The following is an 8,473-nucleotide window of genomic DNA, read 5'->3' on the forward strand; positions in this document are numbered from 1 at the left end:
GGTAGAGGAGGTAGGAGGGAAGGCATTGCCTGCCTGGCACACACTCCACCTCTCCTGGCACAGTCACCTCTGAGAGACCTTTATTCTTCTGCCCTCAGTGCTGTGTGGTCACTTCCTCCTGTGCATTACCACCAGTGCTGTCAGCATTTCATACCCTCTTTAGTAGGAACAAGGCAGTGAGAAGTCAGAGAACAGGATTTTCCAGCATGCTCAGTGAGGTTGTTTGCTGCTGGATTTTGATACACTTGGTTGCCAAGACATTAAAAAATGTCTTTGGAAGTGCTGTCTGCCCGCCAGCATTTCCCCAGTGGGTATTGTCCGGATCATTTATGTGACAGCTTATTTGCAGTTGGACTCCAGCAAAGACCCAGGCCACCTTTCTCAGGCTCTGCACCAGCAGAAGCAGCACAAGCTGGGACCTCAGAGCTGGCATTAAAGCACACCACGCTCAGCCTGCTGGTCACTGAGCCCTTTCCTCCAATGGACACAGACCTGTAGGTTCCCAACCATCCATCAGGGTCACGTTTCCTCGCCTGTGTTACTGTGTCCTTCTGCTGTCAGCATCTGCTTGGAAGGTAAGTCAAGAAGAACTGTGAGGCTGTTGAGAAAATACAAACCTTCCCTGCACACCCTCCAGCTGTCCCCCCAGTACCAGCCAAGTTTCTTCTTCCTCCAGGCTACCTGTGCCTGCTCACTCTCCTCCTCCAGGTAAAACTCAAATCCACTTCCCTCCTTGTCCTGCCACGACTCACAACTGTCCTGGGGTTTTTGCTGCTCCTCCTCACAGGTCACTTCCTCAGAGATGCTGCCACGTCCTCTCACCCGTGGAGCTAGAGGCTCTGGGCAGGTTTTACTCTCCCCAGGAGATGGCGAATGACTGTGGAAAAAGAGGTACAGAAAATGCTAGCCCCCTCATCCCACCGGGGGCTCTGGCAGCTCCACTGCTGAGAACAAGACAGGCTGAGCAATAAAATCTGACAAGCCCTGATTAGTAATAAAGTCATAATAAAACCATGCCAGCTGGCAACAGCATCGTCTGTCAGCAGGGCTGGATTTGTGTGGAGGGAGCCTGCTGTCGTCTGGGTCTGGAAAAACACGGAGTCCCGCAGGAACTGTGGTGTGAGGATGTCCCCCCACCCTCATCCTTGTCAATAAAAGTCCCTACCTACAGACACCTACAGACCAGCCACAGCACCTGACACACTGCTGGCCAATGGTCTGCAGAAGGAAAGGCTGTGATTTTAGGGCTCGCACTGAAGAGCTCAGTGATCTTACTGACTCCCACCCTCTGAGTTGGGCACAGATGGGTTCACAGAAGACACACCTTGGCAAATGGATTTCACATGCAAGATGTGCAACAAGGGCCTGACGTGTGAAACATGGACAGTGATTCACAACTACAGATATGACATTTATTAGAGAAAAAAGGCCATTTTAGAGAAGCAGCCACGCCTTGGAATCACGTACAAGCACAGTCTGCAGGACTTTGTGCTCCTCAGGTATCACCTGTAAACACTGCCTCAGGCCAGGCCTTTTGGATGCTCAATGCCTCAGCTCAGCTAAATAGCAAGGAGGTAACTGGGCAGTAGTTTCACATTGCCACATATCTGATAAAGCTGAAAGAGCATTGCAAGAGCAAGTCACTTGGGTGCAAAGCCTTGCCCTGCCTGCTGAGCATGCCAGACCAGTCCAGGTGAGACAGCGCAGTGGGCTACTTTTGTCTGGATGACACCACAATGTTTTCAATAAACTGCTTCAAAGAAGAGAAAAATATGCAATGACTGATCTAAAGAGACCTGAAGAATCCAGTTCTTCCAAGGATCCCTCCACAAAGATGACCATCCTTAATATGATCAAGCTGGTAACTTTATCAGTACTTTAACATTCATGTTTGTGTATGCTCACTTCTTATTAAACACTACTTGGGTTTACTGAACCTGGTGACAGCTGGTACCACATCTAATAGCCTAATCTGCATAGATGTTAACAGTCTGCAGAACCTACTTTTGGGTTTTTTTGCAATGAAGCCCAAGATTTTTATGTTTTCCTAATTCTAATGATGCCTAGGGTGGCCACCTAAAAACAGAGACTAGACAAGAATAAGGGAATAAAGGCTGGTATTTATTTGAAGGGCCTTCAAGGTACACCCCAGGGAGTCAAAAGGCTACACCAAAAATGGACCCTGGGTCACAAGTTCTTCACACTTTTATAAGTTTGGTCCATTTGCATATCAGGATCAATTCTCCAATTACAGCCCCAGTTAACAATGTAACTATCCCAAGTTTGCCCTCCTCTTCAGAGGCCTTAGTGTACATATACTGGGGCCTGGGACAATCTAGGTATTCCGGGAGAGCAAAATGGCTGGAGTGGCTTGTTATGTCTAACTAGCATGAGAACAGTAGTTAACAGGCTACAAAAATTAGCCTGCTAGAGTTACACACTAGGCAGTACAGGATTTGAAAAAGATAAAAGTTAAAACTTAAGGCATCACCAAAATAAAGGGAGGAATTATTTCAAAGGGCACATTAAAAGAGAATGGAAAAAATGTTGTACTGATGCCATGAAGATTTTTGCCTTTTCTTTTATACCCCTGTTATACCTTTTACAACTTCTGTATTCCTAGTGCTTTTTGCCTACATTCTTGGACTTGTTTGTCAAGCTAAGAGACTAAACATTTTAGAAGCTTCGTAGCTAGGGATCAGTGTGCCCCAGACCCCAAGGTCCTCTCCAGAACACATTCTGTAAACCAAGATAGAACCATCCAGGGGAAGGTTCCTTGGGGAGGGGGGGCTCACTTGAACCTCTCATTGGGGAATCTTTGATAGATATGCTAATTAGTAAGACCTGTAATGTTATACCTAATGTTGGGGGGGGGAAAAAGACATGGACACAGAGATAGATTCGGCGGGGTGCATCTCGATGCATACGACCTAGACGTGTACACCTAAGGATCCTTAAAATAAATACCAAGGTAAAATCCCTTTTCCCCTTCTAACCGTGTATGCCTCTTGATTTTAAGACCAGGAAAAGGCATCAGTACCAGCTGGAAGGAGATTGTGGCTTTGGAGTAGGAATCAATTTTCTGGATTTCATATTGCTTTTTCTACTCACACACTGGAGCTGCCTTTTCCCACCTCCGCTCAAGAGAACAAGTAGGGACACAACTTCTACTTTATTTTTTTTTTATTATTTAAAAAACTTTTGGTATAGCAGATGACACAAAATGTGTTAGCTGCCCACTTCTGCAGAGATGCACAGTGAACTTCGGTAACATGCTATGAGCTGAATTAAATTGTCTGCCAAAAGCAAGGAAAGTTTTCTAGACAATCTGTTATTTGACACACTGCAACCAGTAAAGCCTGTTGGACCATCTGCTCTGCATAAAGTGTAGGGTACATGTTTTACGTGGTTCTAAACTTAGCAGTGAGCCAGAGTCAACATTTCCACAGTGGGGATCCCCTACAAGAAGTTCTATCAACAGCTCTTGCCCTCTTGGCTTTGTGTCCGAGATCCAGGAAAATCCCTTTCCCCAGCCTATTTCCACCTGCCCACTGCCAACCTGGCACACCCAGGAGAAGCTACACTGCTGCACACACAATTCCTACCAGTGGGCATCCAGAAATCCCCTGTACAACCACAAAAAAATCCCAGGATATGACAACTGCACCGGGGGAAGATGACCTCTCTGAATATTCCAAACCCTCCCTATTCAACAGTTTCCTGCCAAAAAGGGAACACAACCAGGAAAACTACATACACACAGACACACATATCCCAGCTGCCTTGCATCAAAAGGTAAAAGGGGGAAGGAAAATTAGCTCATTACTGGTTTGGGCTGTGCTTCTGCATCCCTAACACACTGGCTCAGTCAAAATGTTATCTGCTATCTTTGATATTTTTTTAATGTTGGAGGAAGGATAAAGAAATTCTTCTTGCACCGCTGAGAAACATTTTAAATTCTTATACACAGTAGCCAGCTGGTGTTCCCAGAGTTTTTACACAGCTTTTTTGCATTTCAAGTAGGGCTTCTCTACCAGACACCTTCCCAGTGACACTCTGATGACTTTGAGCATGGAGAGGGGAAGGAGCTGTTGGATCACCTGAGGCAGCAGCACAAGGAGGGGCACAAAAGGGAGGAAACTTGGGGTGGACAAGGAGTCAGAATGCCAAAATACTGAAATATGTAGGAGGAAGCACACATAGAAAAATGGGATGCTAGAATGAAGCTGTAAATTGAGGTTTATTCATTTCCTTCATAATTTTACTCTGTGTGTCTGCAGCATACCTGACAAAATACAAGTATCTGACTGCAGTAGGAGTCCTTATCTTACTATGACGCTATCATAACAATGTGATCCGAACTATCCAGACTTTTTCCTATTTTGTAACAGAATTGTGTTCTTTAGATATGTTTAGAGTCAGATCACATGCCTGCAATGGTATTTCTAGTAAAAACATCCACAACAAGAACTACTCTGGTACTTGTGGCTTTTTTACACTGTGCATTTCATTTTTCCTGGCTTTTGATCCTTGAAAGCCTGACTAGTGCTACGTTTACAGACTTTCAAATATTTACTATGTTCTCTTGAGGCCAGCAAATGGATTATGTGACAGGTGGTCTTGAAAGACACCTAACCCCAGTGAAAAACCGGACCTCATCACCCCCCTGGACTTTCCACCAGGAAAAAGATTTTTAAGGAAAAGGGGGGGGGGGAAAAAAAAAAGAAAAAGAACATATTTTCATTACACCACTGGCATTTCAGATCATGTGTTTCAACTTCCCATTGACCAGCATGGGCACAACTCTGTAGCTGGGCTCCAGTCCCCAAGGAAATTGAAGCACCCCATTTCCAGGGGGTTGTGGGATCCCTGCAGCCCAAGGATGAGCTTGGTGCAGACTGCAGCTCTCTGGAGCAGGTAAATCCCAATGGCACCTGGAATACAGTGCAGGGAACAGCAAGCACCCTGACTGCAATTCCCCAGCATTTCATGGCTGCAGATTTAAGGAGCTGCCATCTAAGCCTCCAGTTACAGTTCTACACATTAATCAGTTTCTGACCGAGCTCCTCCATTCTCCCCTAATATTTAGCTGCCATTCTATATTATTTTATTGGCTCCTTGCTGAGGTGTGTGAAATGCATTACATGCAGCCTGAGAAAGGGCATCAATGGAAAAAATCCTTAGTACATTTAATTTTAGCCAGTGGCTGGAGCAGAATGACTTATGGGGCTCTGGTTGTAAAGGAATGGCATGGGAGAAAAGGCTTAGAAAACTAAGGGGAGAAGTGAATGGCGAAGGAGCCCTGCTGCACTTTGTTCAAATCAAAATGCAGAAAACCCAGAGGTGGTTTGTTGTGTTTGGGGTTTTTTCCCTCATTTTTAAGTTCTGCGAAGTACATTTGGTTGATGGAGGAGATGGGACAGCAGAGATGTGCCAGTCCTCAGTACTGCTGTCTTGATTTCATTATCACTTGTCTCAAAACTCATCTCTCCATACCTCAGTCTTTACATCCTGTTCACAGTCTCACCATCCTAGAAAATTTTGAATGGCAGAGGAAACCCATCCATCTCCACAGTGAGCAGAAAGGCTCATACACACTAAATTGTGTCCTCCCAAGTAACACTTTCATCGAGTCTTTATTAAAACATTAATTGACTAGGAAAAAAAAATCACTTGTGGAAAAACTGATGATGGCTTTTCTTTGGGGAAACTTTAGCAGCCTGTAAGAGAAAGAACAGCAAGGTCCCTTCATACAGACACAAACACAGCTCATGGAGAGCTCATGGAGAGGAAGAATTTGAATGAGCTGCTCTCATGGTTTGAAAGCTTAATTGCCAAAGAGACTTACAGAAGCCACTGCAGGGATGGCTCCCTGCAAGAAGCAACACAATAGAAAGAATAAGGAAAAGAATAAGGGAAGGGGGAAAATGAGAAGGGAGGAAAGGATAAACACTAAGAATAGGCACTCCCACCCATCAAGCAAGGTGGAGGCTGCCAGCATTTTCCATCTGGAGTTCCCCTGCTCCATTGCACAGCAGCAAGGGCCTGGCTCCAGGGCTGCAGCCACATGAGGGGGTTGACAAAAATGTCAGTGTAATCCTGACAGGACTAGCTTCCAAGGAGGAGAGGGGGGTTTGACAACAGGGACAGCTCTCCAATTCCCTTTCTCAGCCTTTTCAGGCAGTACCAATCTCAGTCAGTGGCTTGATGCTGTTAATGAAAGCTTCTGTGCATCTGCATTCCCCTAAAGTCACCCTGGTAACTCTGCCCCTTCCACCTGCACAATCCCGGCCACTCCACCTCCAGAAATATGTCTTTTTATGGATGAGTCTGGGTATTTTGGAAAGACTGGATGACAGAAGGATGACAGCAAGCAGGAGCTGGGAACCCTTCAGATCTGTTCCCCTTCCCGACTACTCCTGTGACCCAAAGCCACGGTGCCACTTACCTGTGGGACACAGGTGCAGAAGCTCCTGCAGGGCTTTGGAAGGGACCTCAAAGATCATCCAGTTCCCACAGCCCTGCTGTGGGCAGGGACACCTTCCACTAAACCAGGTGTGTTCTTTTTTAGCTCTTTCACTTTATATTTATTATTAAAACTGTGCCAAGGCTGTGGCTATGTCTCAAATGTAAATAGTGAGCTTGTATACTACATCAATTTATGGAGTGGGTGTCTGTGTGATGGATTAGTAAAAATCTACAGCATGTTCTAGGAATCAAACACAGCCTCTTTATCAAAGTGTTCAGACACGTCCAGTGTTGTTATAAATTGGCTCTCAGCATAAAAAGGAGATTAAAACATTAATTTTTTGACTCACCATGTTTTGATTCAAGCAAATTAACCATCCTTTTTCCCTGTATGCTGTCAAAATAATGACTTGTTTATAACAGGTTTAGGCAAGCTGGTGTTGGAAAGGGAATATGACCCTTTCTTTTATTAAATATAAAGATCTAGACTTCCCCTGACGGAAGTACAAGCACTGGATTTATTTATGCCAGAGGAGTAAAACAAAAAACTCAGAGCACACAGAGAAAAATCCATCAATTTCCTCGAGCAGTAATAACCATCTAACCAGGGCAGCACCAGCTAATCCTCCCAACACTGGAGGTTTTTTCCTAACCCAGGTCATATGCCTGGAGTCACACACTGGAACTGACTTCTGACCACCAGCACAGGGCGAGAGGTTCAGGATGGCTTCCCAGGGGAAAAGGCCACTCTGCTACCAAATCACTGCCCAGCCCCTCCTGCCCCCTCACCCCTGCTCTCCACAAGCCACATCCTGGGTTTATGTGCTCAAGAACAATTCATTCTACAGCAAATGCGTGTTCTACATGCAGTGTTACAGCAACTTAAAATTCTGTGAAGCAAGAACAAACTTCTCAGATTCTCCCAGCCGATTCTTGGAAGCCCATTAAGGAATCAAGCCAGGTGTCTCTGGGGACTTGCAAGTGAAAGAACCAAGTATTCTTTACTTAAATTGTCCAGAACAGCACACACAACTAACATTTGCTGGGGAATCAAGCGATCTTGGTAGCTATTGGCACCACACATTGTATTTTTCTCTGTTAAAAAGTCCCAAGCTAATTCTTGGTGCAGAAGGGATTGGTCTCAGGGCAGTTTACACAGCTCTGTCCCCCAGCAGCTGTGCACTATTACCATTTTCAAAAGACTTATCAGCATTGCTATCTAAGGATCTTCCCTGGGCTGTGGGATCCAGAGGTAGACACAACAAATTCTCCTCTGTAAATGTCAGCACTCGCACTCGGTGAGCTCTGGTTTCCCATTAACACACAGATGGAGGATCAGACCAGAGATCAAATGTCAGAGCTACCCACGGCAGGAAATTAAATCAGTATACATGGAAGCAAAAAAAAAATACTGAAACTTTTTTTTCCTAATTATATCTCTAGTTTTATGCCACATGACATAAGTTTAAGGTCAAGGGAGTAGATGGAGGTTTTGAAAGGAGTTCTGATTTAAATCCCCCAAGAAAGACCGAGGGTGGCCATTAATAAATCATGGCTACCTTGATGCATCCAGAGGAAACTGCTGGCAGGCTGGGGATGGAGGCTGGACAAATTCAGCTGGGAGAGCCTGAGGAGTTTGAGATGACTCAGCTGTCAGAGGTGGTGGGAAGCTGAATTTACTGCTCTCACCCATGGTGGCCTCTACCTCCACCTGCTGCAGAGCCCAGCCAGCATTTGCCCACCTCTTACTGCAGACAAAGTGCAGATATGTGACTTCCTCTCACAACATATTTAACATGGGGATTGGCATCCCTGCTAGCCAAAGTTTGTGTCAGGGCTGCAACTGGAGCTGGACTTAGCAAGGAAGTTTGGAACTGGCTTAGCAAGGAAATAAGGGCATCTTTCCACAGCTGGGCAGGAGGACCCCCTGTTCCTGCATAGTCTCACACCAGCATGTTATGCTGAGTGCCTTCTCCATATTCAAGCAAATGAGCATTGAAACATT

Source organism: Corvus hawaiiensis, chromosome 4, assembly GCF_020740725.1.
Source record: "Corvus hawaiiensis isolate bCorHaw1 chromosome 4, bCorHaw1.pri.cur, whole genome shotgun sequence".
In the NCBI taxonomy this organism is placed as follows: Eukaryota; Metazoa; Chordata; class Aves; order Passeriformes; family Corvidae; genus Corvus; species Corvus hawaiiensis.